At 36.9% G+C, this 22,094-nt stretch overlaps 1 long non-coding RNA gene across 1 annotated transcript; it reads right to left on the reverse strand.

The window, feature by feature from the left end:
• Positions 1-16,912: 16,912 nt before the first annotated feature.
• LOC149220128 (uncharacterized) lies at positions 16,913-17,479 on the reverse strand. The gene is made up of 2 exons (XR_016248735.1): positions 17,355-17,479; positions 16,913-17,247 (listed from the first exon to the last, which is right to left on the reverse strand). It is a non-coding gene; the product is annotated as an uncharacterized LOC149220128 (long non-coding RNA).
• Between the last annotated feature and the right edge of the window lie 4,615 nt (positions 17,480-22,094).

A 22,094-nucleotide genomic window follows, 5' to 3' on the forward strand; every position in this document is an offset into this window, starting at 1 on the left:
GTGATAGGCACATTGGGGAGGATCCCTAAAGGTCGACTGGTTCCTTTATCAAAGCCTGATAGATTTCTCATTTCAGGCAAAAGCGCTGGTGAACCAAGCGCTTTCCAAGCAATCGAGGAAAGGATACTCACAGATGCCCCCTCATCAATGATAGTGCCAGCCATTACCATTCTATATATTTGAACGATAATTCTGAATGGTATGCTTGCTGGCAACCGGGGTCTGCCTAGTTGGTTCCAGTCGAACGAGACAACTAGGTTGCTTGGTGGTGGGACCGAATAGACGGCCGGGCATGACTCTGACGAAGTTCCTTCGTGTGATAAAGGAATGGGCAAATTGCCCCCTTGTTCGTCGGAGTCTGTGTTGATGAAGAGAATTTGGACGGTGTCGTCTTTATTCTCCTCTGTGATGGCATCATTCGAAGATAGAGCCTCTAAAGGCAAAACCGGGTCAACTGCCGCCTCAACCTTTTGACTTTCGTCAGGTATGGATTCAGACGGTTCATCTTCAATGATGGGTGCTTCGGCTGACCACCTGGGCGGGCCAACCGGGTTTTCAACTAGTGAAGGACTTGGCAGGAGTTTTTGATATCCAGGAGGAAGTTGCGCTCGTAAGATCGGGCGATCTTCCAAAACTCTTTTAGCCTCGTCTAAGAAGGGACAACGGTGGATGGCGTGATCGCCTTCACACAGTTTGCAGGGAAATCTAGCTTTCCCTCTCTGTCCTGTGGCTTCACTTTCACTAGTTGACGGTGAGCAGTCAACATGGCTATCAGAGGTTGACGCTACCGAATTGTGCAAATGGGGAGACCAGTCCCTTAGTATCCGAGGGATGCAGGGACAATCTCTGTGGAAGTGGTCTCCCTTGCATATGACACATGGCGATTTAGGCCTAGTCAGTGCTGTGTGTGGATTTTTGTCAGACGACACTTGTTTGCCCCCAGTCGCTTTTGGCTCCTTCTTCTTCTTATCTTTCTTCTTCTTTCCCTTCTTCTCCTTAGGAACTTGGTTTTTTGTTCTACCAGTTTCGTCAAGCGAAGAGGAAGGAGGAGAGGAAGAATTAGATGAAGTAGAAGGCTGGTGGGCAACTCTGGTCTGGTCTAACTGTTGGCTAGACTGTTCAGGAATGGTGGTGTTCTGAACGACATTGGTTGAAAAGAGCCAGACCGACAGGCCAATTGTCAGTCCTGGAAGCGACAATGTGGCCATATGGGGCGCACCAACATCTCCCCAAGAGGAGAAGGGACTAGGATTTCCACCAAGGGGAATTCCTTGGTTGGTGTGCTCCATTTTCTCAACCTAAAGATCAACGTAGGAATAAGGGGTGATTGTTCCGTTTAAAATAAATTTTAACGACGCTTTAGACACAACTTGCTTTTTCAATTTTAAAGAGTCGAGAAGAAGCTAAAGATGACTCTAGTCTCCTTCGATGTTTTAACGAGCCCGAAGTGACAAATGCTCGGATGGACTTTTTCCGTTATAGAGTCTGAAAAAGGCCAAAAGGAACTGCTCTGGAGTTCTAGGCAGAGGGTGTGCCAAACTTTTCGCAAAACCGCAGAATACTTTTTAGGGTACGGGCGGTCGATCTTCCTGAATGCTGTGTTCAGTGCATTGCGATCAGTAGGGCGGCCGACACGACTTCCTAAGGATAAAGGTTTTATGCCTATAGGGGTCTCCCAATATATACGCGATGGTACGTGGGAGCCAAATCCGTACTGGCGCTATCGTCCCTCAGGAGGAATCACCCACCATCCACGAGATCGACAGTCACCAGGCTTTACGACGCCGGAACACGTCTCTAGCCTAGACCTCTATGTTGTGCGTTATGTTGCAAAGCATTGTTAAGTTTATTCAATTTATTTTAGGTTGATCTTTTTAGAAGTTTTCCTTTCAAGGTTCACCACGAGATGTATGATACAATTCCTAAATGCAGTCTAAAGATGATAAGCAAGCTTTATATCTTTTCAACTTTGAAAATCCCAGCTCTAAGGGAAAAGAAAAACACCATCTTTTCTCAAAGAGCAATCAGCACACTCTAATGCACTTTTCCTAAATCAATCATGCAAACTATCAAAATGCAAATGCACAATGCATGTGTTTGTTTTCCGCTTTCTTAGTATTGATGCCTACAAAGAAAGCTTTTTGTACAACTTTGAATTTGATTTTAAATGACAAGTACAAACAAGTTTACTTTTTCGAAATCAGAGAGGGTAGAAGAGATTACAACACTTAACGATTTTCGAAATTAATACTTGTTTCGACACTTAAAAGAGACAAACTCAAACCAATAAGCAAAAGCAAATGTATAATCAACTACAAACAGCCAATGAACTCTCTCCTAAGATCACAATCAACAGATCTGAATCAAGGGCTACAGGATGATTATTTCACTCATGCAAAGGAAAACTGCAAATGATGCCACAAACACATAAAAACACTCACAGTATTTTTGTACAAAAGGAGGCGGAATCTGAGCAGAGAAAAGGAGTTATCAGACTGGTACCTATGTTGGTTACAGGCTGCAAAAATCAGAGATCAAAACAAGGCAAAACAGAGCAGAGAACCCCAGCTGCACAAGGTCAAACTGGTTCAGCGCAACCTCAACATAGGGGTTTTGACATTCAGCGCCGGTAGCCTTCACGGGACCTGCGTTGAAATGCAAAACCTCTTCACAGCTGTCGCGCTGAAGGAGAAACGAGAGTTTCTCACTGGGTTCTGGGTCACAGATGGCTATTTAATCTACTGTTTCAGGCCAAATAAAAGCAACAAGCAAGGTACAATCAAAGGGATGCTTTGAGGGAGTACTAAGATCTATCACAAAGGATCATCAAATCATTTGTGAGTCCATTGTTCAGATCATAGACAAGTCTAGTGATTGGATCAAAGCAGCAACTGTCTACTTTGCATCTGGGAATAGCAGATGCAGTTCGATTGTTGCTGTCAAGTCTATGAAACAAACAATGATAGAAACACAAATAAAATGACTAAACAAATCTCCCCAGCGGAGTCGCCAATTTGTTGTGGGGAAAAATGCCTATGCAGGACGATCCTATCCACCTAAGGTGTGACAGTGCCTTAGCAACAAACAGAGACAACTATTCTAGTATTCTTCCTTTTTGAATTAAGAATGAAGAGAGAGATGGATGGACTAACCGGTGTCTTCCATTTGTCCCTCGATCCGGCTTCTCTTCTCTTGGAGAGTTCCCAGCTACTTGCCTTCTCGCTCGCCCAGCTTCAGGAGGTTTCTGCAAGATCACAAGAAGAGAACACTACACAAGACATGGATTCATATTCATAACTAGTTCAGGATTAGAAATAAACTAAACATACTAATGCAATCATACATCAAAAATACATCAGTATATAGGAGAAACCAAGATAGCTTTATTGATGAATAACAAGGTTCAGGAAGAGATACAACCTAGAGGGCTCCAATCCAGCATCTCCTTCCCAGCAAATGGAATTCCTATCTTCACCCCTTCAAAGCATTAAGCACCCAATGATTCCAATCTCAAACCAACAACAATTCTTTGCAATAACAAAATTCCAGCCTCTAGATCTCATGGAGGAGAGATCCATATATAGATGTTTGGAGAGAGGATGAGTCAGCTTGAGATCTGACTAGTGTCCTCTCCCTCTGTCAGTTCTTGATTCCACTTGGAGGTTCTTGCTTCCACTTGGAGATTTGGAACCTCTTACTCATCACCAGTCGAATTCCCTGAGGCAAGTGTCATTTTGGAAGCTTCCTGGGTTTTGACACCTTGAGAAATGAACTTGCCACATGTCCATTCTCGCTCAGCGTAGGTAGCCAGTGTTGCCTTTGACATTCAGCGCAGGTAGCCAGTGTTGGCTTTGACATTCAGCGCAAATAGCTAGTGGAGCCACTGAAATGATCCTGAATTGACTTGTTTTTGAGCAGTTTCTGGTGGAGAACTTCTGTGAATTGCTGTGGTTTGTTAGCCTTGTTCCTCTAGGGGTAGGAACAACATGTTTAGGGACTTTGGATCCCTTAGATTATGGACATTTCATGCTCAATGCTGTAAGGCACAAAAATGTCTATAACACCTTCTTCTTTGAGAGAGTACCAAGGATTTGACCCAAGGTATTATCCACCATTAATAGCCCAAGGGATCCACAAATTGGCAGATGGGTTGATCTAATGAAGAGAATAGGGGGTAGTGAGGTCTCTAGAAACACTTTTGATGGCGAGTTCTTCCTCTGGAGGGAACAACAAGTCATAGTGGTCGAGGACTACCCCTATGCTGGCATGGACTTTAGAGGAGATCCAGATCTGGTGTTTTCACCAGATTGAGTGCGGGGAGCCATAGGCACAAATGTTTTTAATTTTTTCGATTTTAAGATTTTTTTTTTTGAAATTTAAATATAAATGAATTGAAAATATTTTTGATGAGACAAATACTTACAAAATTATGGATCATGACACAGATGTTGGACTAGTAAGACCTAAGGGTCTATCTCAACACAGGCGTCACAAAAGAGATGTAGAAGGAGCCGTAACAAAGACTGAGAGGACCCTCCATGCTATCCAGAGAAACTTGGTGAGGTTGACTCACCAGGTACCTATGGTGGCTATAGAAGACCTTCCAGAGGAGATGCAAAGATGGGTGGTAGGAGTGCAGCGCAATTGGGTGCAACTATTCCAACGGGTGGCGAATGACATCTATTTCTTTCGTGCTGCTCACACTGAGTAGGACCCATAAATGGATGACCATATCTTTTTTGATTAAACATGATTATGGGCATGAGCCCTAATATTGTAGGAAATTTTTGTCCCAATTTTGTATATTATTTTGAACATAAAAATCTACCTATGTACAAACGGTTTATGGTGATGATCATATATATACAGATGGTACTTCGATTATTTTTGATTTTTTAATGTGATGAATGAATTATATGCCAATTTAATGCTTGATTAGCGATAGAATCTACAAATGAATTTTGTGATCGTGGAATATGAATAAATGTGATATAAACAAATGATCTCTGTAATAAACACACTCTTAGAAATTGGCAATATAAATAAGGATCTCTCCCATGATAGATGTTATTTAATTGAGATATCACCAGTTATGAATCCCAGTAAACTACTAATGAATCAATACCAAAAGATATTGCCTTAGATAGTAAATTAATGACAACAGTATATTCAACGACATTATTTGAAACGGGACCAATACATATGCCTCTTGAAACCAACAACCGGTCAAATGGATAATAAATCGCCCAAGCCGTGGAAGTAAGGTTCTAGGTGTGTCTACTAGCACCATCAACGAACTCTAGATATATCAAATCGTCCATCAATACATGCCAAAGTAGATACAAAATATTGAAATCACTATGAAACCGATAGATAGATATGCACAAATATACAATATTTACAACCAAGAAAATTCTAGGCTAAAGCCTAAGAAAAATACTTTTTAATATAGAGCCCATTTTTGGGCTCCTCCAACTCATTTTCCTCAAAATCAATCAACTCATAAGCCCCCTTTTTCAAAACCTTTTTAACAATAAAGGGACCGTACCACAAAGATTTAAAATTTCCTTCCCCCAAGGCATCTTTTTCTTGGTCATAGACTAGGACAAGGTCGCCTTCAGAGAAAACTCGAGGACAAACAACCTTATCATATTGAGTTTTTACTCTCTTTTTTTGAGCTTCGTTGATTATAGCCGCATTTCGATGCTACTCATCAAGATGTTCCAAATGAACGAGGTGTTCTTCGATACTAGAAGTATCTGGAAGAAGTTCAACAACTAATTCAAGGGAAGGAATTTCACATTCCACATGAAAATTTGATTCCAACCCATAAACTAGTTGAAAAGGAGTAAAACTAGTGGCAGCCTTAACTGACATTCGGTATGCCCAAATTGCCAGATATAACATAATGTGCCAATTTGATCGAGATTTATTAATCGTCCTTTGTAGGATTATTTTTATGGATTTATTCACGACTTCAACCTACCTGCCCATTGGCTCAAGGATAATACGTAGATGAATGCTCCTGTTGGAAACCCAACTTAAGAGCTAATTTAGACATCATATGATTTTGGAAATGACTGCCATGGTCAGTGACAATCTCTTTAGGAATACCAAATCAGGAAATGACTTGATTGAAGAGAAACATGGCTGCTATTTCACCATCATTCTTGAAAGTAGGCATAGCCTCGACCCACTTAGTAAAATAGTCTACAACTACATTGATATACTTGTGATTTCCTGTTGAAGGCGGATTGCAAGTAGTGAAACCAATACCCCACTTCGTGAAAGGACTGATGGTGATCATAGGAAAAAGCAGAGCTGGATGCACATACATTTTCTGAGTATAAACTTGACAAGGGTGGCTTCTCTTGACCGCTTCAATACAATCCTTGAAGATTGAAGGCAAAAAGTAGCCTGCACGCAAATTTTTTTTGGGTTGTTGCAAATCCATATAGATGACCACCACAAGCTTCACTGTGGAAATCATTAAGCACAAAATCAGCTTCTTCTAAGGTTAAACAATGTCTAAGGATTGAATCAATCCCACGATGATATAAAGTGTCACCTATAATAATATAGCTTTTAGCCAGATGATGTAATTTTCTACATTCATCCTTCGAAAGGGTGAGTGAAAACTTCGAAGTCTGGAGATATATAATAATATCTCCATACCAAGGATCTTACAAGGAAATAAGGAAAAGATGTTCATCAGGAAAATATTCCTCATAACCTATTTCTTTCTTGCAAGGCAACTCTGAGATCAATTCTACAAATACTAAGGATTTCTTAGACTTAGCTGACATGAATTCGAGATCGAATTCTTGTAAAATGACAATCCATCTATTGTATTTGCCCCCAATCACTCATCTGTTGAGAACAAATTGAAATGGATTGACGACTGCTAAGACGAAAGTTTTTCGAAGTAGAATATAATGTCTAAGTCACTGGACAACATGAACAGCTGTCAAATCTAATTTCTCGATGGGAGAATAGCACAGTTCAGGGACCACTAGGCATCGACTTAGATAATAGACTACGTGCTCACATAAAGCATCATCCTCATGAACCAAAACCATACCAATAGTTGATTATGCTGTAGCGAGATATATAAGGAAGTCTATGCTATAATCAGGTGGACTCAATAAAGGAGTAGAGGTTAATACTTTTTTCAAAGCATTAAATGATCATTGTAAAAAATCATCCCATAGAAATGGGACCCCTTTCTTAAATAAAATCATAAATCCTTTAGTAATCTCGGCGTAATTAGCTATAAATCTCCTTAAGAAATTGGCTTTCCCTTGAAGACTCTAAAGTTGACGAATAGAGGATGGGGGAGGCAACTGAAGTATTTCCTCAACCTTGAAGGGATCTACATGAATCCCTTCAATAGACACAATGAATCCCAACAACCGACCGGATGTGACGGTGAAAACACATTTATTCGAATTCAACTGTGTTTTATAAAAACGACATCATTCAAAAATCAATCGAAGATGTTTAGGATGATCTATTCTCTTTCGAGAATGAGCAGCTAAATCATCCAAGTAAGCTTCGATAACATGTTTGATATCATGAAAAGCATATGACATGGCCCGCTGAAAGGTAGCTCCAACATTTTTAAGGCCAAAAGGCATCTTTTTATATGCAAATGTACCCCAAGGGCAAACAAAAGCTAGCTTATGTTGATCTTCTGGACAAATAGTGATTTGATTGTAACCTGAAAATCCATCCGTAAATAAGAAAAATTCATTACCCGCACATTCATCGATAATCTGATCAATAAAGGGCGTGGGGTGATTATCCTTAGGACATGCCTTATTTAAGTCCCTAAAGTCAACGCATACATGGATCGTTCCTTGCTTCTTGTCTATTGGGATTGGATTCGAGACCCACTCAGTTAAAGGAACGAGGTATATGAAACCTGCCTTAAACAACTTTTCAATCTCAGATTTGATAGTTGCTACTTTTCTAGGGTTTACCGATCGAAGCTTCTGGTGAATAGGTTTTTCATTTTCATATATCTTGATCTCATGCTGGACTATAGATGGATCTATCCCAGGCATTTCCTCATAAGACGAAGCGAACATGTCTCAAAACTCTTTAAAGAGATTGGTATAAGTTTGAATTTCTTCAGTGGAACAATAAGCTCCAATGAAGATATTTTTGATAATGTTGGGATTCCTAGAGATGTTCACTGGAACAGTTTGTGAAATGATAGACATGTTACCCTTAGCCGAAAACTATGCTGGAGCCAAAGGATTTAAAACTGCGTGAACATCACTAGACAATCTTGATTCTACTTCTCGCAAATCAGGGAGGAAATATGATTGATGATGCAAATCATCCCACAGTCTCTCAACACCCATCATTGCTTCTAGAATTATTTCTTCATATGGAGGAAAAACAATATCTAAGCAATCCGTAGCAGAAGTTGAATCTAGAGTCCAGTCCGGAGCCACATCCCCATCCAGATCCTCTAGTGAGAAAAGAGTAGGATCAATGTCTGCAGTGTTAACAATAGAATGATAAGCAATTTCAGCTGCAGACATAGGAAATTCCATTTCACCCACCTGCCCCTCATATAATGTGGTGGTAGAAGAGGGTAAGGACCAAGGATCTGAAAAATAATGAGTTCTAAAGAACACGCTTCGAGAAGGTGCCTTGGAGGATGAGATAGCATTAATTCTAGCGATAGGAGCAAGAAAATCAAAGGTACCCATCAAGGAAGAGTACATTCTAACTCCTATATTCTCTATAGGTTGCTTCAGATTGTTTACTAATGGAACAATAGATTTAGAAGATGCATTGGACTCACCCGGAGAATAATCCATCTAATCAACCATTACAATTCTCCCTTCATGAGGAAAACAAAGGATGCATAATAATGATGATACAATAGCATCCATCTCGTAAATCCAATTTCTACCTAAAAGGAGATTGTAATCCAAATTTTCATCAACTATTTCTACTTCAATATTTACAACCTTACCCCCAACACAGACGGGAAAGGCTAGAATAATCCCATGTGGTCTATGAGAATGACCATCAAATTCTGTTAATAAATTAAGTGAAGGAACAACCTGAGGTGATCCAATAACCTTCCAACATGATATAGACATTTCACATATGGAAGCTCCCTCATCAACTACGGTTCAAAAGATATTGGTCTTTCGATATGTAGACATGATTTGAAAAGCCATATGATGTGGGAGTCTCTTCTTGATGTTCGAAATGTTGAATGTAAGAACAAGAGAGGTTTTTGGATCAAATGCTCCGATCGCAGTGAGTAATGCACTCCTTTGTGTCGAGCACAACTGGAGTACCTCTATCACTGACATGGCACAAGGAATCTGAGCTAGATCTTCAATAATAGAGTAGTTCTAGGTTGCCTTAGCATTGTGGTTAATTGTCGAATGTTTTATGGAACCTTTCGACATTCGAGGTATAGACTCAACTACGGGCCTCTCGATATGGAGTGGCTTTGAAACATCAAGAGTAGTCTTAGCCTTAGATGATTCTGATTCACCATAATCACGTGATTGTGTAGCAACGTCAATATGTGAACTCATCATATAAACATTTGATGTATTTTCCCCTTCCTGGTTGCCCCCAGCAGGGGTACCGATACTAGAATTCGTGCCAACAAACAACTGCTGCCCTTGGGGAAAAGGGTTAGTTAGCATAGCTTGGGAGCTAGAAGACCCTTTCTGAACCAACAAGCGCTGAGCATCTTGAATCTTTGGGAAAAGATGAGTCAAATGGTCACCATTTCATAACTTGCATGGAAACTTTACTTTCTTCTTAGACTCTTTTTTACCCCCCCAACATCATTATCGGGCTTATTTGCATTACCCTTCCCATCCTGATTCTTTTTCCTACCACGTCCTTTCTTCTTCCCATCGGATTGTTGGTTTCCTTTGGGGTTAGAAGTTTGAACGACATTTATAGATGAAGGTTGAGAAGGCATGGGCACTGATGGTGATGCATGCATAGAAGAAGCAATTTGTAAAGACAACTGCTGCAATTGATTTAGCAGGTTAGTTGTGCTATGATAAATCGATCCAACTAGCCCGTCAGCATGGGGACCTGGCTTTGGCTTGGCTAGATCAACCTTAGATCTAGGAGCATCAGGAATTTTTTTTTGAAGAACCCCAGATTGAGAATATATGAGTTCTAGCTGCTGGGCTCTAAAAATAGCCTGTTCTTCGGTGAATACATCAGAGAGCGATACATCCTTAGAAATTTCAGGCTGCAAAGATTTGAGAAACCATTCAAGAAGGAATTCCTGCAGAATATCGACTTTAATGAGCTTCTTCCTTCTCCTTTCCTGGATATGATCAGAAATGTGGGTTCCTTGGTCTTGTTGGAAATTAGCTAAGAGATTAGTTCCAACATCATAACGAACGAGCAACTAAATATGGCTTAAAAATATGGTAGCCAAGTCACCAAACGAAGCGAAGGTGCCCCCTGGGAGTTCAATGTACCTTTTAGTTGCATTCCTAGTTATGGTGTGTTGAAATAATCTCAACCCGATTAATTCATCTATTAGGGAATTTGACGAACACCATAAGTGGAAAGTGGTTATATGGTCACCCAGATCTTCACCATTCTTCCCTTTGAATATGGGTATGTTCGACCAAAGTTTGGTTGGAACCGGAGACCAATCCGAGTTGTATCAGATTGGATCATTAGTCAATTTTGATAGATCTGGAAAGTTTAAAGTTGCCAGGAAAGGTAAGCGTGGAGAAATGTGAGGATTCCACCCGGTCTGGGCAGAATTTCCAACGTTCTGAAAAAGAATACCCTGGATTTGTGAAGGCACCAGATTGCCTGAAGTAATTCGTAGAAAAACCTTAACCATAAGGAAAACCTTGTGGCCCAGAAAAAATAAGAGTTTGTCCAACTCCTGCCGAAAAATGTTCATATCCAGTGAAATTGCTCGCTAGAGAGGTGTTGAATGGAGTAGAGAGCCCTTGGTAAGGGTTCCATGCATTATCATAGGGAGAAAAACTCTGGAATGAACTCACGGAGGAATACGACATATTCCCCTATTGGCCGAAAGAGAACTGATTCCCGACTCCAAATCCGCTAACAACTGGGTTAGTCTATCCTTGGAAAGGGTTATAACTTTGACTCGTGGAGGGAAAGGGTATTGATCCTAAAGATGGGTTAGAATGTCATATATGACCACTCCCAAAAGGGAAACTCTAAAAAGAAGCTGACCCACTTTCCATGGAAGTCATAGATGTAGAAGCAACTGATGGAAAACTTAACGGAACCAAAGGAATTGCGCTGGTAGGCATTCCAAAGAGGAAAGACCAGTGCTGGAGGCAAAATATTGGGTGCCCCACTCGAAGATGGAATGGAGGTAGAGCCAAAAATTGTAGTGCTAGGAGTGATTGAAGGTATGGAAACTGTTCCTCCTCCTTGTACTGATAAAGGAATTTGTACACTAGTAGCACTCATAGTTGAAACCATGCTCCTAGCAGTGGCCATTGAAGGAAAATATCGAAATAGACTAGGGCTCGAAGGACTGTGGGTCAGAGTCCCAATGTATAATAAAACCTCTATATAATCAAGAGGAAGAGGAGAACAAGGAGTCAAAGGAGACTTAGGGAGTCCTTCAACCTCTATAACGTCTTCCGATTGGAAGAGGACTCTAGAAAGGACTAGAGTGTTCCTCTCCAAATCTCGACTTATACCAGGTCTATTCTATGAATAAATAGCTTGAACCAGAGGATCAATCTCTGTTGCTTCTACTGCCACTAATTGGAAGTCACCAACATAATTGCTCTTGCGCCTTCTAGAAGAAGGCTCAACACTTGTAGGTGAAATCCCACGAAGCCTCCTAGATCGACGAACTGGTCGATTAACCACTTTTAAATATTTTTAAGAGAACTAATTAAAGACTCAAAAATTTATAAAGCTAGGATAACTAGGAGAAAAGATCACTCTCTAACAAAGTCCCTAAAAGATACAGTCAATCAAGCAACTTCCAAGTATTTCCGCTCCGGGTGATGAGGACCAGACACCAAAATACAAGAAAGTGAAATCAAGGACCTTCCAAAAATAGTATGGGATAATGATGGCCTAGGCCTACCAGCGAAGGTAATAGAAACAGTTACGCTGACCTCTAGACAAAAGCCTTTGTCAGTGCAAACACCCAATCTTCACAAGGGTACCCTCCAAAAGTACTAATGAATGTGATGTAATGTCTCCCTCAGGTGCCACGGGATTCCCATTCACAACCACCTATGCGGTCCCTAAGAATAACAACTATGGGCACTAGTTCATATCAAAAGCTGGGCAGAACAGTATCAGTGCAGGATCCAACAAGTAGGAGAGGGGTCATCTCTCTTCCTTTCCTTCACTCTCCCTTGTGCTTGACTCCTAGTCACAGAGCTTTCCCAGTCTTTCTAACAACACTGGATTTCACTCATTATTCAACATCTATGTTTAATAGTTTGAGTGGCCTTGGAGAATTAACTCCTCACTCACCTATTCCAAGGCCTTAAATAGCTAGACTTGTTGGTGTAATTAATGAAAAATTTAAAAAATTCTAGTTCTTTTTATTTAAGCACTTGATTTTAAAGGGTTGTTCTTTAGGTCACGGGTACAATGAGAGTGAAACTTATGGTGTTTTGACACAAAAGAAATCAATAGAAACTTAGCTATATGCAAATGCAACTATTTTCTTTGATGAAAAGAGATTTCTACTTGGTTCTACGAAAAACTTATATAAGCAAAATATTTATTTTTCTTTTTCAAAAATACACTCCACACACTCAAAATCTAACATGTTTATTTCTTTAATGTGTTACTCTCTTGCAACATTTAGAAAAAGCTTTGAAGCCATAACTTTCAGGTATCTTACATGGTTAACTTAATAGTAAAAAAAATCTATTGATTAGATGAGAGATGTGAGAGATGTAATACACCTCTAGCCTCATAGAAAAATGCCCAAAATAATTTGTTTCAAATGCTATATTTGAACCAAGAGATTTTGATGAAAAGATTTTTGAATTTGCTAAAAACTCAATGATAATGGTGATAACTTTTTATTAAAAAAAAAAAAGATTTCTGTTCAACCATATTTCCCAAGCCTTCCAAGGGTAAAGCCTAAAACAACAAGTTTGGTAAGCTAAATTAAATTAATTAAAGTAAAAGTTTTCCAAATTTCATTGCTTGGCAAATTTATTCCATTAGATTCACAAATATTAAGCACAATAGAAACAACCAAACACAAACACATTTCAAGTTCCTAAAGGTTCACAATAAAAGAGTAAAAAAGACCGCAGATCCTTGAAGCCTAAAATCTACTATCTTTTAAAAAAGAAATCCAAGTTGCCTACAATGACAAAATGTTGTCTTTAAATATAAAAAGGAAAGACTAATAAAGATTAAGTTAGTTTTTCCAGTGGTGTTATCAATTTACATAGAATAAGACTTTTTTTTAATATTTTTCATTTATATTTATTTATTTTATTTTTATTTTTACAATTTTATTATATTAACTTTTTAATTATACTATATTTACTTAAATCATATAAATATATAGCTATAATAGAATTGTAATATCTTAATAAAAATAAAAGTTAAATATATAAAAGAAACATATATAAATTAAAAAAATATGTTAATTTTTTATTTATATCATAAACACTTAAATTATTTAAATTCACAGTATATTTGTTATTATGGAAATTTAATATTTCAATAAAGTAGAAAAATTTAATATTTGAAAGAAACATGTGTATACTATTTTATTTTTTAAATTTTATTACCATTATTTTAGTTAAGAGATTGATTTTTTAATACCATACACACTTAATTTTTTTAATTGTATATATTTATTAATTTTCATAATAAAAATATAATATTGGAGTAATATATAGAAATCAAATATATAAAAAAAAAAATGTAGATTTAAAAAATAATAATTAATATATATATATATATATATATAATTTAAAAACATATTTATCTCTTCATATTATACCAGAGTTATAACAATTTTATATATATAAATTGTGGCTACTGTGACTTTTTGGAAACTTTTCTCCTCGATTTTTCAGCTCTAATTTCTCTAAAATCCGGCAAGAATTCATTGAAATCACAACAAGTTGTGGCTAGTGCAACTTTTAGGAAGCTTTTCTCCTTGATTTTTCAAGACTAATTGAATTCATTGAAATCACAAGTTGTGGCTAGTGCGACTTTTTGGAAGCTTTTCTCCTTGATTTTTCAGGAATAATTTCTCTTAAATTCGGAAAGAATTCATTGAAATCACAAATTCGATTGGTAACCCGCCCAGAATAGAAGTGCCCCAAAGGTTTTTCACGGTGTTGAATCCATATATATAGTAGAAAAACTAGTTTAAATAACACAAATCAATATTTCACCGTAATTGTTTTCCGCCGAATTCCGACACCGAAAACTCCAAAAAGCAGCGCTACACACAACTCCTATATATATTTCAATTTTTTTTAATATGCGCATATAATTTTTTTTTTTTTTAATATCTCAAACTTAATATTAAATTTTATTTTCGAAATCTTAATTTTAACTTTAAATTCATCTCACATGAACAAAGTAAGTGAATTATGGTAAAGCTATGTGATAATGTAGAACGAATTCTATCACAATAACAAGGGGAGCTGCGACGCAGCGAGTCCCTGCATCAAGTTGACATTTACAGCATTGTACTTTCAGTAGCTAGTCAGAAAGAAAACTGTTGAAAATTTAGATGCCATTGTGTTTTCATACATTTACAGTATCATGCTTTTGGTAGATAATTAAAAAGAAAATTGCAGAAAATTGGTATCGATGTGCTGTCATACATTTGCAGTATCTTGCTTTTGAAAAATATTCAAAAAAGAAAATTGCAAAATTTTGAAAAACAATCCATATGCTTAAGTTATATGACAAAAACATATACCTAATTGGTTGCGTAGAAAAACAGGAAAACGAGAGAGTCAAACGCTATTTTAAAGTAATTTGCTGCCGCGCATATGCAACAAATAAATGCAAATTATAAAACCCCAGTTGGACCGATAAATATGGTAAATATAACTTTATAAAATGCGGAGACTTGCATAATTTGAATTAGTATTTCTTTCTAAAGGTGAAGTTACATGATATGAGTGTAAACAAATTGATCTGAATTAATACAAGAGCATAATACAAGAGCATAGTTTAACCCCGTGTCAATTCATCCAGCATATATATATAAACATATCTTAGCTATATTTTAAATTGTTTTTGGAAAATAATTTTTGGTAGCGACAAATGTTACTCGAGGCTTGCATGCAAACCACCTGCCGGTTCTTCAGCGAGCTCAGCTTCAGCAGCTCTGAGACCATCAAATCTAGAAATCGAACGACTGCAAGTTCCTCGACTGGGTTCGAATCCAGCTATGGATAAAGAAGTAGCCATGCCTACAAGTGCGGAGCCCGCCATTGCCATGTCCTGAGAAGCCTGGGAATTATTTGATTTACTGCAGGGTGAGAGTGGAGTGGACCAGCTTGTGGAGATTATAAAGGTGATATATATTTCCATCTCTGGTTCATACTAAACTTGCACTGTAGTGTTGCAATTTTTGTAGTTTTTTGAGGTTTGCTTGCAGTAATTAAAATATTACTCGCAGGTCCGTGGGACTCCCACTCGCGAGGAGATTAAATGCATGAATCCTAACCTGCAGAGGCGATAGATCTTCTCTGAAGAATTCTCCAGTACTCACCGAGTCTTCGCTGCACTGCTGTAAGTTAGATACATTTGTACATAGCTTGGTCTAGAGCTAAATTGCTAATTGATACATGTATCATGCACACTTCCATATGTGCAACCCTCAAAAATTGAGTTCCTAATTTACATCTAAACAATGAAAGCTCCGTCTGAGTAATCAACGAGCTATGACTCAATACAAGCAAACTAACAAAACCATAGTATATCGATAAACTCTTCTGGTGGAAAAAGCAGCATTTGTTAACCGGCAAATGAAAGAGAAAACAACAGTTAAAGACCCACCGATTAAATTGTTATATAAACTCCATTCCTGGGAACAACCCACAGGAAGGATTCAGCTCTTAGTTTAGCAACAATATACATTATAGTTGAAACGATAAACCGGCGCGACCCAGTTTGGGTCTTGCAGCCAGAAGCTACCGTGAGGCAGCACAAAAATTACAAGCACAAAACCCAAATAGTTTGGCCTGCGGCCTCATACTCGTCTAATAATTCTCTCAAGAAGAACCAGACTCAGGCAAAAGCCTGCAAAAAGGAAAACCCAGTTCGGACATTCAACGGACCCAATCTTTCCATCTTAAATTCATCCTTAGAGAAATTCTCTTACCCGGAAGGCGCCTCGGGCGATGAAGCCTGAAAGGGTTGCCCACCCGGTTTCGTTGCCATAGCGTAGCACCTGCGGCAGAAGAGAACAACATATTAAAGATGGAATAAGTATTTGAATGGATTTTTGATGAACCACTGTGCAGTAAACACCAAAAGCACAAGGATGCGCAGGCTTACCGTGACCGCTCTCGGATGGCAGAGTCATAACCCAGCCAGGGAGCCCCTCGACCTGTTGTGGGACCGCGAACTGCTGAGGAGTAGAGACTCCAGAGGCCTGAAGCAGCCGAGACCAGTCCATAGAACAATCACATGAGGATGCAAATGCTGCAAATTGAGTTCCTAATTTACATCTAAACAATGAAAGCTCCGTCTGAGTAATCAACGAGCTATGACTCAATACAAGCAAACTAACAAAACCATAGTATATCAATAAACTCTTCTGGTGGAAAAAGCAACATTTGTTAACCGGCAAATGAAAGAGAAAACAACAGTTAAAGACCCACCGATTAAATTGTTATATTAACTCCATTCCTGGGAACAACCCACAGGAAGGATTCAGCTCTTAGTTTAGCAACAATATACATTATAGTTGAAACGATAAACCGGCGCGACCCAGTTTGGGTCTTGCAGCCAGAAGCTACCGTGAGGCAACACGAAAATTACAAGCAAAAAACCCAAATAGTTTGGCCTGCGGCCTCATACTCGTCTAATAATTCTCTCAAGAAGAACCAGACTCAGGCAAAAGCCTGCAAAAAGGAAAACCCAGTTTGGACATTCAACGGACCCAATCTTTCCATCTTAAAGTCATCCTTAGAGAAATTCTCTTACCCGGAAGGCGCCTCGGGCGATGAAGCCTGAAAGGGTTGCCCACCCGGTTTCGTTGCCATAGCGTAGCACCTATGGCAGAAGAGAATAGCATATTAAAGATGGAATAAGTATTTGAATGAATTTTTGATGAACCACTGTGCAGTAAACACCAAAAGCACAAGGATGCGCAGGCTTACCGTGACCGCTCTCGGATGGCAGAGTCATAACCCAGCCAGGGAGCCCCTCGACCTGTTGTGGGACCGCGAACTGCTGAGGAGTAGAGACTCCAGAGGCCTGAAGCAGCCGAGACCAGTCCATAGAACAATCACATGAGGATGCAAATGCTGCATAGAAACTCTCGAAGCGGTAAAATCATTACAATAAACTAGAGTTCCGACCTCCTTGCAGCAGAGGCACGAATGACCGGAGGCACGAATGACCGGAGTGAAGCAAGGAAAAGGGCAATCACAGCTGCGCTGCATCATCCACCTGTAACGCATGCAAAACACTTGTAATTACAGCTCCTGCACACCTAATTAAAATCCCAAACATCGCAAACATTAAACATTAAGGAATTAATGTTAGCATTAAAACGAAACCGCACACGGTCAGGGCCACTCGATTGTGCGTAAATACGAATTTAAGCTATGGTCCGGCCTCTTCCGCCTCGGGAAGAGGCCAAATAAGATGGCGAAAGAGTGAGTGCAAACAAAACTTAGGATATCCCCGCTCTAACCGCCGTATAACAGAGAAGGGCAGGGGTCAACTAATGCTAAGTCGGGGTCCTATCGATTACTATAGTCCCTGCCGGATGCCAGATGGCAGGGACTAATAGACATCCCAAAATTAATTCAGAATTAATTTTAATAAAAACTTGTTCGTGTAGTAAATAATATTTATTTAGTAATTTTTTTTAGATGTTTAATAATTTAAATTAAAATTTATGCTTATGAAAAATGAAATATACTTCAATAAATATTTAATGATTTAGTTAATAATTTTCTTTTACAAATCAAACATGTTCAATGCGAGGAGGTATGAATGGTTAAATAAATAATAAAATATATAATTTGTATTCAATAATTTAATTAAGAAACTATTTATATAATAAATAAATGTATTTATAATAAAATTTTATAATTCACTTACAAACTTTCAATTTTAGTAAATGTCATATTTATTTTTATCATTCTATTTATAAAAAATATTATAACTAGTGGATAGGCATCTATATATATAAATTTTGGATGGAAGAAGGTTTGTTGATTCTTTTTTAATTGAAGGCCTACATTGATTCTCAAGGGAATATGCTTAACGTTTTCTTGTTCTTAATGGTTATCAATCACTGTAGTGTATCACAAAGATTGTTAGGTTGCATTGACTTCACTAAATTTAAAAAATCAAATTTTTCCCACTTGGATCCCCACCAATTTCCTAGGGATCTGAGATTATTTTAACTCTAATCAGTTCCTCATTATTATTTATAAAATTTATTTATATATAAAAGAAATTTTTATTTAGAAAAATGGTCCATCACTTTTAATAAATTAAAAAAATTAGATTTCCACGTGGCTCCCCACCCACCAATTTCCTAGGGATAGGAGATTATTCCAATTCTAATAAGTTTCTCCATGTTGAGATTATTCAAATTCTAATAAGTTCCTCATTATTATTTAAAATTATTTTTATATAAGAAAATGTTATTTAGCAAAATGGTCCATTATTTCTAATAAATTTAAAAAATTAGATTTGTGCCATGTGGCTCCCTACCAACCAATTTTCTAGGAATTTGATATTATTCCAATCATAATAAGTACCCCCATGTTGAGATTATTAAAATTCTAATAAGTTCCTCATTATTATTTATAAAATTCATTTATATATAAGCAAATTTTATCTAGAAAAATGGTCCATTACTTTTAGTAAATTAAAAAAATTATATTTGTGGCACATGGCTCCCCACCCAACAATTTCCTAGGGATTTGAGATTATTGCAATTTTAATAAGTTCCTCATTATTATTTATAACATTCATTTATATGTAAGAAAAAATTATTTAGCAAAATGGTCCATTAATAAATTTAAAAAATTAGATTCACACACACCAATTTTCTAAGGATTTGAGATTATTCCAATACTAATATGTTCATTATTATTTAAAATCATTTATATATAAGAAAACGTTATTTAGTAAAATGGACCATTACTTCTAATAAATTTAAAGAATTAGATTTAGTGCCATGTGGCTCTCCACCAACCAATTCCCTAGGGATATGAGATTATTCTAATTCTAATAAGTTCCTCCATGTTGAGATTATTAAAATTCTAATAAGTTCCTCATTATTATTTATAACATTCATTTATATATAAGCAAATTTTGTTTAGAAAAATGGTCCATTACTTTTAATAAATTAAAAAAATTAAATTTGTGGCACATGGCTCCCCACTCAACAATTTCCTAGGGATTTGAGTTTATTCCAATTCTAATAAGTTCCTCATTATTATTTATAACATTCATTTATATGTAAGAAAAATTTATTTACCAAAATGGTCCATTACTTTTAATAAATTAGAAAAATTACATTCACACACCAATTTCCTAGGGATTTGAGATTATTCCAATTCTAATAAGTTCCTCATTAGTATTTAAAATCATTTATATATAAGAAAATGTTATTTAGCAAAATGGTCCATTACTTTTAATAAATTTAAAAAAATAGATTTGTGCCATGTGGCTCCCCACCAATCAATTTCCTAAAGATATGAGATTATTCCAATTCTAATAAGTTGCTCCATGTTGAGATTATTGAAATTCTAATAAGTTCCTCATTATTATTTATAACATTCATTTTTATATAAGCAAATTTTGTTTAGAAAAATGGTCCATTACTTTTAATACATTTAAAAAATTAGATTCGTGGCACATGGCTCCCCACCCAACAATTTCCTAGGGATTTGATATTATTCCAATTCTAATAAGTTTCTTCGTGTTGCGATTATTCCAATTATAATAAATTCCTCATTATTATTTATAACATTCATTTATATGTAAGAAAAAAATATTTAGCAAAATGGTCCATTACTTTTAATAAATTTAAAAATTAGATTCATGGCACATGGCTCCCCACCCAACAATTTCCTAAGGATTTGAGATTATTCCAATTCTAAGAAGTTTTTGTGTTGCGATTATTTCAATTCTAATAAGTTCCTCATTATTATTTATAACATTCATTTATACGTAAGAAAAAATTATTTAGCAAAATGGTCCATTACTTTTAATAAATTAAAAAAATTAGATTCACAAGCACCAATTTCCTAGGGATTTGAGATGACTCCAGTTCTACTAAGTTCCTCATTATTATTTAAAATCATTTATATATAAAAAAATATTATTTAGCAAAATGGTCCATTACTTCTAATAAATTTAAAAATTAGATTTGTGCCATGTGGCTCACCATCAACCAATTTCCTATGGATTTGAGATTATTCCAATTCTAATAAGTTCATCCATGTTGAGATTATTAATATTCTAATAAGTTCCTCATTATTATTTATAACATTCATTTATAGATAAGCAAATTTTATTTAGAAAAATGGTCCATTACTTTTAATAAATTTAAAAAATTAGATTCATGGCACATGGCTCCCCACCCAACAATTTTCTAAGGATTTGAGATTATTCCAATTCCAATAAGTTTCTTTGCGTTGCGATTAGTCCAATTCTAATAAGTTTCTCATTATTATTTATAACATTCATTTATATGTAAGAAAAATTTATTTAGCAAAATAGTCCATTACTTTTAATAAATTTAAAAAAATAGATTCACACACACCAATTTCCTAGGGATTTGAGATTATTCCAATTCTAGTAAGTTCTTCATTATTATTTAAAATCATTTATATATAAGAAAAATGTTATTTAGCAAAATGGTCCATTACTTCTAATAAATTTAAAAAATTAGATTTGTGCCATGTGGCTCCCCACCAACCAATTTCTTAGGGATTTGAGATTATTCAAATTCTAATAAGTTCCTCCATGTTGAGATTATTAAAATTCTAATAAGTTTCTCATTATTATTTATAATATTAATTTATATATAAACAAATTGTATTTAGAAAAATGGTCCATTACTTTTAATAAATTAAAAAAATTAGATTCGTGGCACATGGCTCCCCACCCAACAATTTCCTAGGGATTTGAGATTATTTCAATTCTAATAAGTTCCTCATTATTATTTATAACATTCATTTATATGTAAGAAAAAATTATTTAGAAAAATGACCCATTACTTTTAATAAATTAAAAAAATTAGATTCACACAAACCAATTTCCTAGGGATTTGAGATTATTCCAATTCTAATAAGTTCCTCCATGTTGAAATTATTCTAATTCTAATAAGTTCATAATTTGTTAATTCATACACTTCGCGCGCGCACTTCGTGATTGCCTTCTCTTCGGCCCCTGCAGATCTGGGCGCGGTTAGTGCGATTGCTGGATCGTTCAGGACAGAGGAACAAGATCCGTTCAGAACAGGACTATTGGGAATCGATCAGACTAGGTGCATGGGGCTCCTGCCCTGATCCCAGCTTTTACTGAATGGCGAATGAAGGTGATCCCCTGCCTTCAGATCTAGATGCCTTCCGAGCCCTGGTCGCTGCATCTGAAAAGCGACCGATCTCGCTCTCGCAACAAAAGTTTGTAAAAAAGCTGGACAACATCCCCTCGGTGTCTCTTCCGGCAGAAGAAGCATGCAGAACAGCGTTAAACCTTGCTGAAAGGGGTCTTATTGGCCAGTTCACAGGGCTATGGCCATCCCCGAAAGCAGTAGATGAATGGGTCAATCGAAACTGGATCCCGCTGGTCAAGGAAGGTATAAAAAGTCATTTCGTAGGCAAAGGGTTCTTCGTATTCATGTTCGACAGAGAAGAAGATCGAAG

The sequence above is a fragment of the Pinus tabuliformis genome, chromosome Q (genome assembly GCF_031772625.1).
Source record: "Pinus tabuliformis cultivar Carrire ecotype Pingquan chromosome Q, CPIR1, whole genome shotgun sequence".
Lineage (NCBI taxonomy): Eukaryota > Viridiplantae > Streptophyta > Pinopsida > Pinales > Pinaceae > Pinus > Pinus tabuliformis.